This window comes from Ambystoma mexicanum, chromosome 1p, assembly GCF_040938575.1.
Source record: "Ambystoma mexicanum isolate Mex_15411 chromosome 1p, UKY_AmexF1_1, whole genome shotgun sequence".
Classification (NCBI taxonomy): Eukaryota; Metazoa; Chordata; class Amphibia; order Caudata; family Ambystomatidae; genus Ambystoma; species Ambystoma mexicanum.
This window is the reverse complement of record NC_090921.1, coordinates 144,405,343-144,420,465: the sequence shown is the minus strand read 5'-3', so window position 1 is coordinate 144,420,465 and position 15,123 is coordinate 144,405,343.

The window sequence follows — 15,123 nt, the reverse complement described above, 5'->3', positions numbered from 1 at the left end:
GAATACTGCCAGAAGCTCTAGCAGGTTGATGTGATTCTTGGCCACTGAGTGAGACCAGAGACCCTGAGCTGTGTGGTGGAGATGGTGAGCTCCCCACCCTGTCAGGCATGCATCGGTTGTGACTACCGCCTGTATCTCAGAATCGTAAAAGGGTTTCCCCTTGGACGGATTGTCCACCAGTTTAGGCTTTGTACAAGTGTTGGCGAAAAGACTGCTAGATCGTCCCACTGACCACTTGCCTGAGACCACTGTTTCGCCAACCATTCCTGCATGGGGCGCATGCGCAGGTGCGCGTGGGGACCAGGTAAATACATGACGCCATCATGCCCAGCAACCGCATTGCTTTGCGTACCGTTAACTGGCGACTGGACTGATATTGCGGAATTTGCAGCAGTATATTCTGAATTCTTTCCTCGGAAGGAAAGGTCAACCCCTCTTGAGTGTCTAGGATAGCTCCTAGGAACTGTTTGGAAGTGGTTGGCACCAGACTTGACTTTTTCTCATTTATTGAGAAGCCCAATTCGAAGAGGAGGTCGATTGTCCTTTGAATGTTTGTTCTGCAAATTACTGGGGTCTCCCCCGTGATGAGCCAGTCATCCAGGTAAGGGTATTGCCTCCCTGCGTAGGTGTGCTGCCGCCACCGCCAGTACCTTGGTGAATACCCTTGGAGCCGAAGCTATCCCGAAGGGCAGTACCTTGAACTGGTAGTGCCGACTGTCCACCTTGAAGCGCAAGTACTTTCTGTGCACTGGGAACATGGAAATATGAAAATAGGCATCTTTCATGTTCAATGTTGCCATGTAATCCCAAAGGGGATTACCTCTTGGAGAGTAGTCATGCGAAATTTTTTGGGCTTGACATACTTGTTTGCAGGCTGTAAGTCCAATAATGGGCGCATTGTCAAATCTTTTTTTGGCACAAGGAAGTAAGTTGAATAAATACCCTTGTTTACCTGGTGTCCCGGGACGAGTTCTATCACGTCCTTTGCTAGCAGATTGACGATCTCCTCGAGGAGGATCTTCTGGTGTTCCAAAGAATGTATTCTTTGTCGTGGAGGATGGTTCCGGGGACGCTCTAACAGTTCTATGCAGTACCCAGCAGATACTGTGGACAGTACCCATCTGTCTGATGTGATCCCTTCCCAAACTTGTGTGAAGTTGGAAATGCGTCCCCCTACTGGGTTGCGTGAGAAGGGGCCCTGAACGGAGCGTCACTGTTTTGGTGGAGGCGTGCCGCCTCCTTTACTGGGACTGCCTCTACCCTTACCACGTCCTCTTTTATTACCCCTGTCGTAACCATGGGTAGACTGTTGGTTATTATTGTTCCACGATGTACCCTGCCCCTGGGAATAGTTAGATCCTCTCTGGGAATTTTGGCCGCGACGAAAATTGCCATTCCCTCTTTGATTAGGGGGTTTGTTGGTTAGTTGGCTAGGGATTTGAGTGTCTCATATTCATCCTTGGCATTTTTCAGCGCGTCCTCGACCGCTTTACCAAACAACAGATCCGGCTCCACCGGTTTATCTAACAAAGATGCTTGGGTTTCAGCTTTGAATCCAGACTGCCGTAACCAAGCGTGTCTCTTGATAACAGTTCCTTCTGCTATCAATCTGCCGGCGTTATCCGCGGCATCGAAGGTTGCTTTTAAAATGCAACCGGACAAGGCTCTTCCCTCCGCCGCAACTCATGCCAACTGGCTCTTTAAGGGTTCTGGGGCGCAGTCTATGAGTGCCGCGACTTCTTCCCACTGATGGCTGTTGTAGCTGGCCAACAGGGTGGTGGAGTTGGCATCCTTGCCTAGTAGGCGTAAGTAGAGGCTACTTTCCTGCCCAAACCATTCAGTTTCTTGCTCTCGTTGTTGGGAGGAGCTTCGGACGATGACAAGGGTGTTTCAGCCCTCTTATGGGTGTTAGTAACAACCAGGGAGTCTGGTTTCAGATGCCCCCTTATATACAGTGGGTCTGATTCGGCTGCCCTGAAAAGTTTCTCAATCCTGGGGTTCACTGCCCTGGTGAGGTTAGGATTTAAAAGTGAAGGGTCTATTCTCCTCTGAATAGATTTAAGGATAGGGATGGCCTGAGCAACAGGCCTCCTTTTTCCCACTAACTCTTCTGCGAAGTCCCTCTCCTCTTGAGCACCCTGTGTGTCAATGTGGAAATGTTCTGCCGCTCGGGACAGAACTTCATTCAGGAGAGGTTGATTGTCGACAGGGGAGTCGGTAATCAGGGGTTCTTTCTCTACCGGGGAATCTACTCTGTAGGTCTCAGGGTCTTCCTCTTCCTCTTCTTGGTCCTCATCATCCCCATAGTAGCCCGTACCAGTTTGCTCTTCCAACATGCCCAAATCTGGATCCTCACAAAAGGATGTATCCCCTTGATATTGGGAGTAGGGCTGTATATAGAAGGGGTCCGAGGACCGTGTTGGGGCTTCAAACCGGGACTTCTTACTTGGAGGTATTGGATCCTTAGAGCCTGAGGGTGCTGACCCGTTGGGAGTATAGGAGAGAAAGTGTTCAGGGTTCTTTGTGTAAAAATCTGCCAATGAAGACATCCTTGACATACCCTGTCTATGTCATCAGTAGACCATTCTCTAGAACTGGGAATGATCTTTTCTGGGGCTTTCTACGCCTTATCCTGACTAGACTTCCTGGTTTTAGCAGGTGTCCTTGGGATAACAGAGGACTGGGACTTGTCTGTCTGTTTATGTGGAGTGGGAAGTTTTTGAGGTGTGTGAGGAGGCTGAGACTGCTTCCTCTGTTGTTTTCCCCCCTCCCCATGGGCGGAAGAGTGTTTTCCCAGTTTTTTCGCCCCCCTGGAGCCTTCCGACGCCTGGCGTCGAGGTTCGGGGGTAGTGTCCCTATCTTTAAAACGTGGAGGTAGGGACTCGGGAGCTGCCATTACGCGGTCTGCGGGTGCCGACTCCTGGAGTGCGGTCTGGGGCTGGAAGGTGGCTTTGTCTTCAGACGATCGAACTTCCGTTACCTTGGGGAGCGAGGCACTCTTGGCAACAGTGGATGATTGCCTGGAGTCATGCAGATCGTGGAACACACAAGGTTTTGTGCACCTGTTCGCTGAATCTTTAGAAAAATAAAAATCCATGGATATAATCTGCTTACAGGAAACTTGGTTGCAAAACATGCCATGTGTCGAGGGGTACGAAATTGCATTAAAACCAGTGATAAAACAAGCTAAAGGATGCCCGATGTCTGGCCTGTTAACTTTGGTTAAAACCATCAGTGGACTGAGTATCCTAAACACCTGTAATCAATCACCATATATACATACCTCTTATATAGAAAATCTGCAGACCTGAGGAACAGAAAATCAAAAAACACACATAATCAACGTGTACTGGCAGCATCAGGTCACTGGATCATGGACCTTGTGGATGAGATCTGTGAAATAATAGACAGTATCCTGCTCACTGAGAAGCATGCTAACATCATCTTATGTGGAGACCTAAATATTGAATGTGTCAAAACTGAAACAAACAAAAAAATAACTAAGCGCAAGATAAAACGTAGAGGTGCGATTATTACAACATGGCTTGAAGAAATGGAAGCTAGAAACATGTGTCTTTTGAATGGCAAGACAGTGGGTGACATTCCACCAAGGGCAACCTGCCAAAGGGATACTCAATGTTCAGTACTGGACTACTTCTTTGTCTCTGAGCCACTTGACAGAAATGTGTCTATACTTAGTGTCATCGACATGCCTCAAAGTGATCATAACTTGCTAACAATTATGATCTTGGAGGAAATAACACACACCTCAGAGAGATGAACTCACCCAGTAAATGTAGAACCAAGGCACAATAGATTAAGGCTGGATTGTGCGAATATCACCAAGATCACTAGAAAATAGAATGACCGTGGAAGGAGCCCAAAAGGTTGAATATGGAACTCTTTTACAGCAATACATGGAAAAGAGACATGGCTTGAGGAAGCAGTCCTCCAAAAGACAACATGTTTATGACACAGAAATTGCAAATAAAAAATGAGAACTCAGAAAAAAAGAAGAAAATGAAAATGAGATATACAAATCGGTTGATCTTACATAGAAACATTGTGCAGCAATGAGCTGCTGAAAAACTCCTGGCAAGCTTGACACAGAAAAACCCAAGAGAGTTCTGGTCAATTATAAATGACCTGAAGGCTCCTCAACAATGTCTACAAAATAACATGGTCACTGAAAGACAATGGATTGACCACTACACCAAACTATTCTCAAAACAAGGGACAACGAGAACTCCTCAGCTACACTGCTTGAAATCCTGGAACTTTAACATCACTAAAGAAGACATCTCGGAGAACATAAAGAGAATCAGCATATCCAGGGCCCCAGGACCTGACGGTCTAACAAATCAAATGCTCAAACAAAATCCCCAAGAATGGACCGAATTCTGTCACCTCCTATTTGAGAACATTTTAGAGGAACGTAGAATACCTAAATCCTGGAAAGAAGGAATTATTGTTCCGATCTTTAAGAAAGGCATAAGAACTGAGCCAAAAATGTATCAGCCAATAGCACTGTTGGATGTGGTAAGGAAGATCTTTGCCACCCAACTTCAGTGTCACCTCCTGGACTGGATTAAAACCTCAGGAACATTCGACCAACGACAGACGGGATTTGTCAGCAGGGTAGGATGTGGTCTGAATCTCATAATGATTAACATACTTAAGATGGAAGCAATAAGGCGGAAAACGAAAATCTACCTAGCATTCGTGGACTTAGACCACGCATTCGACAGCGTAGACCGAGAACTGCTGTGGACAAAGATGGTGAATTGGAAGTGTCCTGAAAGTCTAGTCATGGCAATTAAAGAGCTCTATATAAACACTGAAGTAGAAATTTGCCTTGACCAAAGCGGTGCCCTGTCAACCCCAATAAAAACAGAGAGAGGAGTGAAACAGGGATGCCCACTAGGGTCCATCCTATTCAACCTTTTCCTAGCAGATGTTGGCGACTCATTGGATGAAGCACAGGCATTTGTTCCAAAAAGTAACGGAAACCACCTGAGTTATATGTTGTATGCAGACGACGTTGTTCTGCTCGAAGTAACCCCATGTATCGGTCTGCAACGTAAACCTGCGGCTTTCACAAAATATGCCCAGGAAAATGGATTAAAGATAAACACGGCCAAAACAGAAATCTTAACCTTAAGGAACTGCGACACACTGGAAAAAGAGCCCTTCCTTCTTTGGTCCAGCTCTGCTATAAGATGTAGTGGAAACATCCAATCTTTACTCACTTCAATATATAGGTATATGTTGGCGCATGCCGCAATCTATTCACTATAAAGCTAGCCTCAAGAATACTTTGTCTGCTTGCGTTTCTTTGCATCTGTACATGTGTAAAATAACTTGATATCTTCATCGTTTCTGCAGCATAAGTTTCTTCATCTTGATCCCAAGATGTCATTTATCTTTGATACCTTCTTGATGCCTTATAGATTATCTGCATTCTCTTTCTCTGCATCTCTTGCATGTACGTCAGCTTAGCTTCATGTGACGTCACCATTCTTCCCTTCCATTTATTGGTCCTGCTTCTTCCGGGATTTCATTCCAATGGCCATAATACTGTCTTGTATACATGTGTCGCTGTCTCAATGGGAACCTTGCTTCTAGGATTCTATTCCATATCAGCATTTTCACTGGTACTGCACGTGTCTCACAATCTGGTTCCCAACATATAGGCAATATGGGCGAAGTGGTTGAGGTGGGGATTCTTGGCTCATTCTCTACGTTTTCCTGCCCTGCGAACCAGTCACAGAACTTCTTCCACTTGCTTTGATAGGAATGATTTGTAGCGGGGGCCTGTGCTGAGGTTGGGATGTCTGGGTAGGAGCTCAAGGGCATTAAAAATACTATTTTCTAATAGAACTCTGACGTCTTCCTTGTTTTTGTCCATGTCTTCTGAACAAGTGTTTTGTTCTTTCACACAATTTGTATCCAATGTCTGCTTACCCCAACTTGAAAAGACCTTGGCTTCTTGGGACTCATCCAGCCTTGCCTTTCTGAGATCTGCTTCTGTAATTCAAATGCTTTTTTAACTGTGACACACTGGAAAAAGAGGCCTTCCTTCTCTGGTCCAGCTCTGCTATAGTACGTGGTGGAAACATCCAATCTTTATTCACTTCAATATATATGTATATGTTGGCGCATGCCGCAATCTATTCACTATAAAGGTAGCCTCAAGAATACTTTGCCTGCTTGCGTTTCTTTGCATCTGTACATGTGTAATATATAACTTGATATCTTCATCGTTTCTGCAGCATAAATTTCTTCATCTTGATCCCAAGATGTCATTTATCTTTGATACCTTCTTGATGCCTTATAGATTATCTGCATTCTCTTTCTCTGCATCTCTTGCATGTACGTCAGCTTAGCTTCATGTGACGTCACCATTCTTCCCTTCCATTTATTGGTCCTACTTCTTCCGGGATTTCATTCCAATGGCCATAATACTGTATTGTATGAAAGTGTGGCTGTCTCAATGGGAACCTTGCTTCTAGGATTCTATTCCGTATCAGTATTTTCACTGGTACTGCACGTGTCTCACATTCTGGTTCCCAACATATAGGCAATATGGGCGAAGTGGTTGAGGTGGGGTTCTTGGCTTCTTCTCTACACTTCCGATACCCTTCTCACTGAAGTAACGGCTATGAGGAATGCCACCTTCTAGGAAAGGAATTTTAGGTGCGCTGTCGCTAATGGTTCAAACGGCACTCTCACAAATCTCCCACCAGCAAAATATTGAGACTCCATTGTGGTGGAAAATTATTCACTCGGGGAAAGGTTCTGAATAACCCTCTGCTTGACCAGATGATCACTGAAGAGTGGCATTGTCCCCCTTTTCCTGGTGTACATGGAGATGGCCACCAGATGCACTTTTATCAATGTGTGCGAGAGTCCTCCTTGAGCTAACGATAGGAGGTAAGGTATGATAGTTTCTGGGCTTGGTGAAAGCGGTCAAACGTTTTCCTGCCCTGCAAACCAGACACAGAACTTCTTCCACTTGCTTTGATAGGAATGATTTATAGCAGGGGCCTGTGCTGAGGTTAGGATGTCCGCACATTCCTGTGACAAATTTAGGCGTCCAAATTCAGGAGCCACACAGTCAACTTTAGCGACCGCGGGTCGTGATGCAGTACTTTCCATGGCTTTGCAATATGTTGGCTTGATTGCAGAAAGGAATCGGCTGGCCCTTGGATATGTTAATACGGTCGGAGTACCATGTTTGCCTCGGCCAGTTTGGAGCTATGAGCACCACTTAAGTTATCTATCGCTCTCACCTAAGGTTTGACTGTCTTAAGATGTTGCATTTGGATAGCTCTTCTGAGATTGGTGCTATGTCTTTTTCCTTGTCCCCAAAGCACTCAGTACTAATTGTCCTGATCTATAGACCCCCGGTGTCTGCAGCGCTATCTTTGGAGGGCTTAGTTGATTTCCTTAACTTAACTGGTAGCAAATATAAGGAACTGCTGTGTATTGGTGACCTAAATATTTGGCTAGAGGATCCTACCCCTTCAAACTCAAGGCAACTACATGAACTTTTAGCCCAGCATGAAGTTCTATCATTAGCCCATACCCCCTCCCACATAATGGGTCCTTTCTAGATCTTGTGTTAGCAAGAGGAAAAGGGATTAGTATGGGTGATACTCTCCCTAGTCACTGGACAGACCATTACATTAGGCTGTTCCAAATCAAGGCAGAACAACATGAGGACTTCCCTCGAGTCTCTGTTGGTACCAGATCTACACGGAAAAAAAGATTTGGGCAATATAAATGGGATTCACCTGAGCACAGCACTGAGTAAGTGCATGCACCTTACTAATTGTGATGCTCTATTCCAAGAAGCCACCCAAATAATGAGCAATATTTGTACTGAATATGCCCCTCTCAAAAATACCGCTATTAAAAAGCCTTCAAAGATGGTTTCGTTCTAAGTCAACTGAACATTATATGGCGGCAAACGTAGCATTGACCAAATATAAAAAAGTGGTGTTTAAAGCTAAATCATCATTTCTATCAGCCAAAATCACAACAGCATTGAACCATCCTCAAGAGCTGTTTAAAACAATTGCTGATTTTATTAGTCCAAATATATATGCACCAATAAAAAGTTATCTTCTGTAAGCCATGCCAATGGCCTGAATTATTTCTTCAGAGACAAACCCTGAATATTCAAAATAACATTAGTTTAAATAGAAATTTGGATATAGTCCCACGATCAGTGTTTTTTAGCTCAGCTAATGAAGAACTCAGTGAGTCAGAGATGACACCGACTGGGCTAACGCGATTTAGCTTTAAGCAAGTCCCAGAGGATGATATTACTGCTCTTCTGTTAGCATTGAAACCGACAAATGATTCCTTTTTTCCAATCCCCACTTTGGCCGCAAAACAACTGCCGGTCGAATTTACCCCTTTTATGACCAAGTTTGTAAATCTTTCACTTAGTCAGGGGTTAATCCCTAATGCCTTAAAATTATCAGTAGTTTCACCATTACTGAAAAAAGTTGACTTGGACCCTGAAGATTATAACTTTCGCCCGAATGCCGGCCTTCCTCGGCCAGGTAAAGTCCTGGAAAAGGTGGTTACTAAACAGTTGCAGGACTATGTTGAGAACCATGGTCTTCTCCATCCCCTGCAATCTGGCTTCCGCCCCTTACATGGGACAGAGATGGCATTCACTGTGGTCTGGGATGAGATGCTACAGGCAGGGGATGCAGGTAAACTCTCCCTGCTTGTAATGCTTGACCTGTCTGCCGCGTTTGATATGGTGGACCATGGTATCTTGTTAGACCGTATGCAAAATCAGGTGAAAGCAGACCCTTGTGCATTACAATGGTTCATCTAATTTCTTACTGGTCGTCAACAACGTGTTCAGGCCGGCGGCATCTTGTCCGATATTCTCCTTCAGTCCTGTGGTGTACCACAGGGATCGGCACTTTCCACTCTCCTCTTTAACATTTACCTTCATGTCCTTATGAATATCTTAGAGAAATACCCTCTCAGATTTCATTTGTATGCTGATGACATCCAGCTATACATTAGGTTTGAGGATGTGGAGGAGGCCCTTGCCATGGTTAGCAGGTGTTTAGAAGAAATTGGAACCTAGATGGAACAAAACTGGTTACAGCTCAACCCTGATAAAACAGAGGTGATTCTGTTTGGGCCAAAACATCTCCACCTCAGTTCTTGGGGACTAGTCTTAAGTACACCGCCAAAGTAAAGAACCTTGGCTGTATGTGGCAGAGTAACCTGGGATGTAATGCCCAGGTCTCAGGCAAAGTCCAATCGGTCTTCTATAACATCCGCCTTCTGTGCCAAGCACTACCCTATGTTCCTATTAGTGATCGTGCTGTGGTGGTCGGGGCCCTAGTCAACCCCAATTTAGACTATTGTAACATTGGTTAGCGGTCGAAGACCGGATCAAATTTAAAACCGGATGCTTGGTCTACAAATGCCTGACTGGGCTGGCGCCAGTCTACTTAATAAATAAACTGAAGCGCTATCAACCAACTCAAGCCCTCAGATCTGAAGACCAACTGCTCCTTGTTATCCCTAGGACAGACTGTAGATCAAGAAGAGATTGTTGCTTCTCATTGGCCGGACCTAGACTATGGAACTGTCTTCCACTGAGCCTAAGACAGGCGACTTCGCTGTCAAGATTTAGAACAGGCTTAAAGACTTACCTATTTAAGTAAATCTGTTCAAGGATTCTTGCTGAACCCTTAGGTCATTTGGTTCAACCAGGTTTACGTTTTCTGTTCATATTTCCATTTGTGCCAGGATACGATTTGGTTTGTTGTGTGTGCGTTACAAATTCCTCAAACCTCAAACTGTGCATGGATATATTTGAATCATTTGGATCACTTTGCAGATAATTGGAAAATGTGGGAAGGCATAGGCAAAGAGGTTGGTACACGGGAACGAAAATGCATTCCCCATCGACAACCGTTGTTGTGTTCTGCTGGCAAAGCGTGCACATTTGGCGTTCTGCTTTGTCGCGAATAGGTCGACTTCTGGATGCCCGCACTGGGTGAATATGCACTGGAGCTGGTTGTTGCATAGCTCCCACTCGTGGCATTGGCTGTTGGACCTGCTGAGGCTGTCTGCCACCTTGTTGTTTAATCCCAGCAGGTAAAACGCTTGGAGCATTATCCCATTGGCAATGGCCCAATGCCAAATCTTTTGTGCTTCCTGTGAGAGGGTTGGATCCTCGTCCCTCCTTGCTTCCTGAGGTAGTACATGGTTGTGGTGTTATCAGTTAATACTAGAACCGCAGAGTGTTGTAGTATTGGTTGAAACAATTTCAGGGCCCAGCCCACTGCCCTGAGTCCCAGTACATTTATGTGTAGTCTGGCTTCCTCTGCTGTCCATTTTCCTATTGTGTGGAGAGAGCTCACATGCGCACACCAGCCGGACAGCGAGGCATCCATCACCAACATGTTGTGTGGAATGGGGTCTTGAAACAGGCATCCAATATTGAGGTTGTCTGATTTTGTGCACGACTGTAGTTGGTGGTTTAGTTGTGTTGTAATACGCAGCTTGTCGTCCCACGACCCTGTGACCATCTGCTGGAGAGGAATTTGAAGCACTTTGAAACACATTGTGTATAGGTGCTATATAAATAAACTATCATATATCATATATGTATCAATGTGCTGTCTGCAGTGCGTTATGAGGGGAATGCGGGAGGTCATAGTCCCTCGGAGACCCATGCATTTCCTGACCGATAACCACTTTTCTGGTTTAAAGAGAGGAATCATTGCCTTCAGTGTTTCTATTCTGTCTCGCGAGGGGTGAACCAGGACTTTTTATGTATTGAAGTGAGCCCCCAGAAACACCAGGCTCTTGGATGGCGACATAGAGGATTTTTCAAAGTTTATCTTGAATCACAACTGCTGCGGTAAGAGCTTTGTCTCTGCAATGTATGCGTGAACGTATAAGACAGTTTGTGCTCGCACAAGCCAGTCGTCTAGTTATGGATAGACATGATGGCCCTTTTCCCCCGAGGGCTGCTGTGACTGGTGCTAGGCATTTGGTAAATGTTTGCAGCGCTAATTTTAGACTGAAAGGGAGCACTTTGGATTGATAGTGTTGACCTGCTACCACGAAGCGTATATACTGTTGATGTTTCCGGTGCACCGGTCTGTGGAAGTACGTGTCTTTTTGGTCCGAAGACACCAGAAAGTCGTGTGGTTGTACCACTCAAATGACTTGTTGCAGTGTGACCATTTTGAAGCGCTACTCTTTGATTAATTATTTTAGCTTGCACCAATCTAGTATCAGGTGCCACTCTTTGTCTGTTTTCTGCACCGCTAAGTATCGAGAGTAAACACCCTTTCATGTTTGTTGTTTTCATACTTTTTCTATGGTGTTTTTTGTTAACATTTCTTTTATTTCTTGTTTGAGCACCTTTAGATGTGCAGTGGAGGTTTTCAACAGTGGGAAGTTTGGTGGTTGTTTGGTGAACTCTAGCCGGTGGCCTGAATCGACTACTTGCAATACCCACTTGTCCGTTGTTATTTGTTGTCACTGATGTAAATGGTGCACCCTTTTTTCCCCTACAGGTGTTGTCAGGGCTGAGGTTTTGCTCTACCCCTCTAGGAGCCTGAAGATTCTCACCTCTGCTGTTGCTGCCTATATTCTCTTGGTCTCCTTTAGCCTTGGGATGGTCTCTTGTATCCCTGTGAATAGTGTGAGGCTTTCCAGTACTGCCTGGAGCCTCTGGCGTTTCCCGATGAGATTGATCTTCCTGCTGCTCCCTGAAACGTACAAAAACTACGTTTTGTTTGTAGGGTGGTGAGAGAGCGGACCGTGTCCATGGCAGTTTTAATCGCCTTCAATGTCTCATCGATTTTGGGCGCAAAGAGACTGTTGGCCTTTGAACGGCATGTCAAGCACCTTAGGCTGTACATCAGGTCTAAATTATGTGCAGTGGAGACATCCTTGCCTTCTGAGAACTACCCCATTGTTAATTTGTTTAAACCAACTCTCTGCTAGCTTAACAGCGATGTTGATACTATGGTTTGCAGCCACCTCTTCTTCCTTCAAGATGGCGATTGCTTCGGCGTGCTACTGTTCTGGAAAGTGCTCCAGAATGGGTGCAGATCTATGCCACATTTCGCACATACCTGGACATGATGGCTAGCCTGTTGGCCACTTTTACTGTGGTGGCCCCCACCGTAAGTACCTTCTTTCCCAGACCGTCCATCTTCCAGCTTTCTGGTTCTGGTGGCACAGTACATTTACGTAATTGAGTCTGCTGCCTGCCGCAGAGACAACTGACTCCAGGGAGGGATGCGACTTGAGACACCTGGGAGTGGTTTCTGGTGCCTTGAACTTTTTCTCTAGGCTGCCTTTAAACAATGGCTCTGTAAAAGGGTGTCTCATGTACAGAGCCCCCCCCCCCACACATGGTCGAGGAATGGAATTGCCACCACTGATTTTCTTCTTTTGTTCATATGTTCGAACAAAAAAAATAATTTCTCCACGGAGAGGATGATGCCAAACTCCTGGCGAGCTTTTTCTAATGAGTGAGTGGAATGCCCCAATCTCATCTGGCGTTGATGGTTTTGGAGCCTATGATATTATAAGATTCCTCAGGCTGGTCATCCAACTGATCGTCGTCTGTGTCCCACTGGTCATCATTCTATGGTGGTGATGAAGTGGTGGAATCTGTGTCTTGCGAGCCTTGATCTGTGCCTGTATCCGTAAACTCCCCTTCCTCTTGTTCGGTGCAGTGCATTTCTGCTGTTATAGAGCTGTACCCCTGGATGCCGCTTGCCTTTTAGGGCTGCGATGATATGGGGAGAACTATGTCTCTTTGTGTTTTCGTTTCTTGTCCGCTTTTTGTGGGGAAGAGACAGTCATTTGTGGCAGGTGGCAGAGTTTTGTAAGTGCCATTGGATCTACAGGTGGCTCCCCTGGCGTTTCTGGGCACCTTTGTGGTGCTATAGGTGGTTGAGTAACCACTGTGGCCTGTGGTTCAGCCTGAAATCTAGTGCCCAGTTGAGTCTGCAAATTCTGGAGTGTGGATAGAACCTGCAGTGAGAGAAGCGACTGCAGATTTAGCATGGGCTCTTGCGGTTGTCCCACAGGAATATCGCTTTGTTACCTGGGGCTATGTCGTGGTCGCTGCAGGAGACGTGGCAATCTTAATGGTGAAGGCAGCTGCAAGAGCATTCACATGGTTGTGGACTCGTCGGAGCCAGAGAACACTGGCGATGATGTGTGTTGCACGTCAAAATCGGAATCCACTTCGTATTGCAGGATATCTTCGGGCATGACCTGCGGGTACGTGATTGGAGAGACTGGCACAGTGATTGGGTGGTGCTGGAGTGTTTCTCGCACCCAATTGGTCTAACTGTGGAAGTTGTGTGGATTCAGCATTTTCAGGCTCCTGTCTGTGTTTTTCTTTTCCCACAGTTGACAGGTCTTTGTTTTCCCAGCAGACAGTTTTTTGTCCACCGCTGGCAGACAGGGTTTTTCCGTTGACGAACAATCTCTGTCCGTCGACAAGCAGTTCTTGTCCGTCGGCGAGCGCTTCCTGCCCGACAACGAGTTTTCTTGTCTGTCGACGACTGTTTCTTATCCATCGACGAGTGGGTATTGTCCGTCAACAAGTGTTTGTTGGTTGTAGAGTGCTTCATCAATGAATACTTTTTCGGCATTGAGCACTCACTGGTGGGCGTATGTTTTTCGCGTGCTTTGCCTTCGTCGGTCATTCTGTCGCCGACGAACCCCCTTTCAGAGTCATCAACGAGGACGATGGCTTTCCTGCCGCCTCCTCTATTGATGACAGGGCCTGGCCTTTAGCAGTGATTTGTTCTATCACTAATGTAGGCTTTTACGCTTATCTTTCTTCAGACATTGGCCCTCATTACGACCCTTGCGGAAATCAACCGACCGGACCGCCATAGCGTAAATAGCGTTTCCGCCATTGCACGATGGAGCAAAGTGCGGCTCATTCCGACCCATCGGGCACGAGCACCACGCCATGGCGGAAGTGCAAAGTCCGCGATGGCGGAAATGACCCCAAAACGGCCCACACCGCCGCCGTACGGCGCCCTAGGTGCAATACCGCCACCCATCACAGCAGACACCGCAGTGAGCGCCAACCGGAAAGTACGGTGACCGTAAATATACGGAAACGGAAGTAAAAGCATGGTCCCAGAACGGGAAACATCCCGCCGTACACCTATAAAACCACAAAATCCACACAACCATAAAAAATACTACCCTGAGACACATCCCAACCCGTCATCCACCCTAGTGAAACCAAGAAAAATGGGAAAAGTAGCGAAGAAAGCGTGCGACCGCAAGCGGCAGGTCCACTTCTCCCGTGAGGAACTCACCGTGCTCACAGAGACCCTCCAGGAGAATGCTGCCGTCGTCTTCTCCACGCAAATGACCAGGACAGCACTTGCGAACAAGAAGGCCATATGGGCCCTGGTGGCACAGCGTGTAAGTGCGGTGGGGACCGCACCCCGCAACCCACAGCAATGCAGAAAGCGATGGGACGACCTGCGGATACGCGTCCGTAGCATACTTTCTGCCAACCGCAACATTGCCACAGCTACCGGGGGAGGATCGGAATCACCCATCAAGTTGACCCCCGGGGAAGAAATCTGTGCCTCCACCATTGGAATGGAGAGCATAGAGGGAGTCGGAGGGATGGAGAAAGGAGTGCAGACATCCGAAGATTCAGGTAGGTGCCCCAAATAAAACAATGCCAAAACCACAATGTCCAATCATGTGAAGTACCACGTGCCCACACAGTGCAACAGGAACACATGTCCAGGAGAACGTCCACATACATAGGCCTGATAGCACACTTTAAAACTCACATCAAATACATAAATAATTAAAAATCCTAAAAACACCCTCTACACGTGCAGCAGGCACACCCTAACTGCAGGCTGCCAAACAACTGCACCCTCACTCCACACACAAATGAAACCACCTCCAAGGCCCCAACCCAAATCACCCTCAGGTACCACCCCAATGCATGTGATACATTGTCATTCCAATTCCCACAGACCCATTAATAACGCTCGCCCTCCTTTACTCCACCACAGGGTCCGATCCAAACGACGAGCTCCAGGACACCCCTAC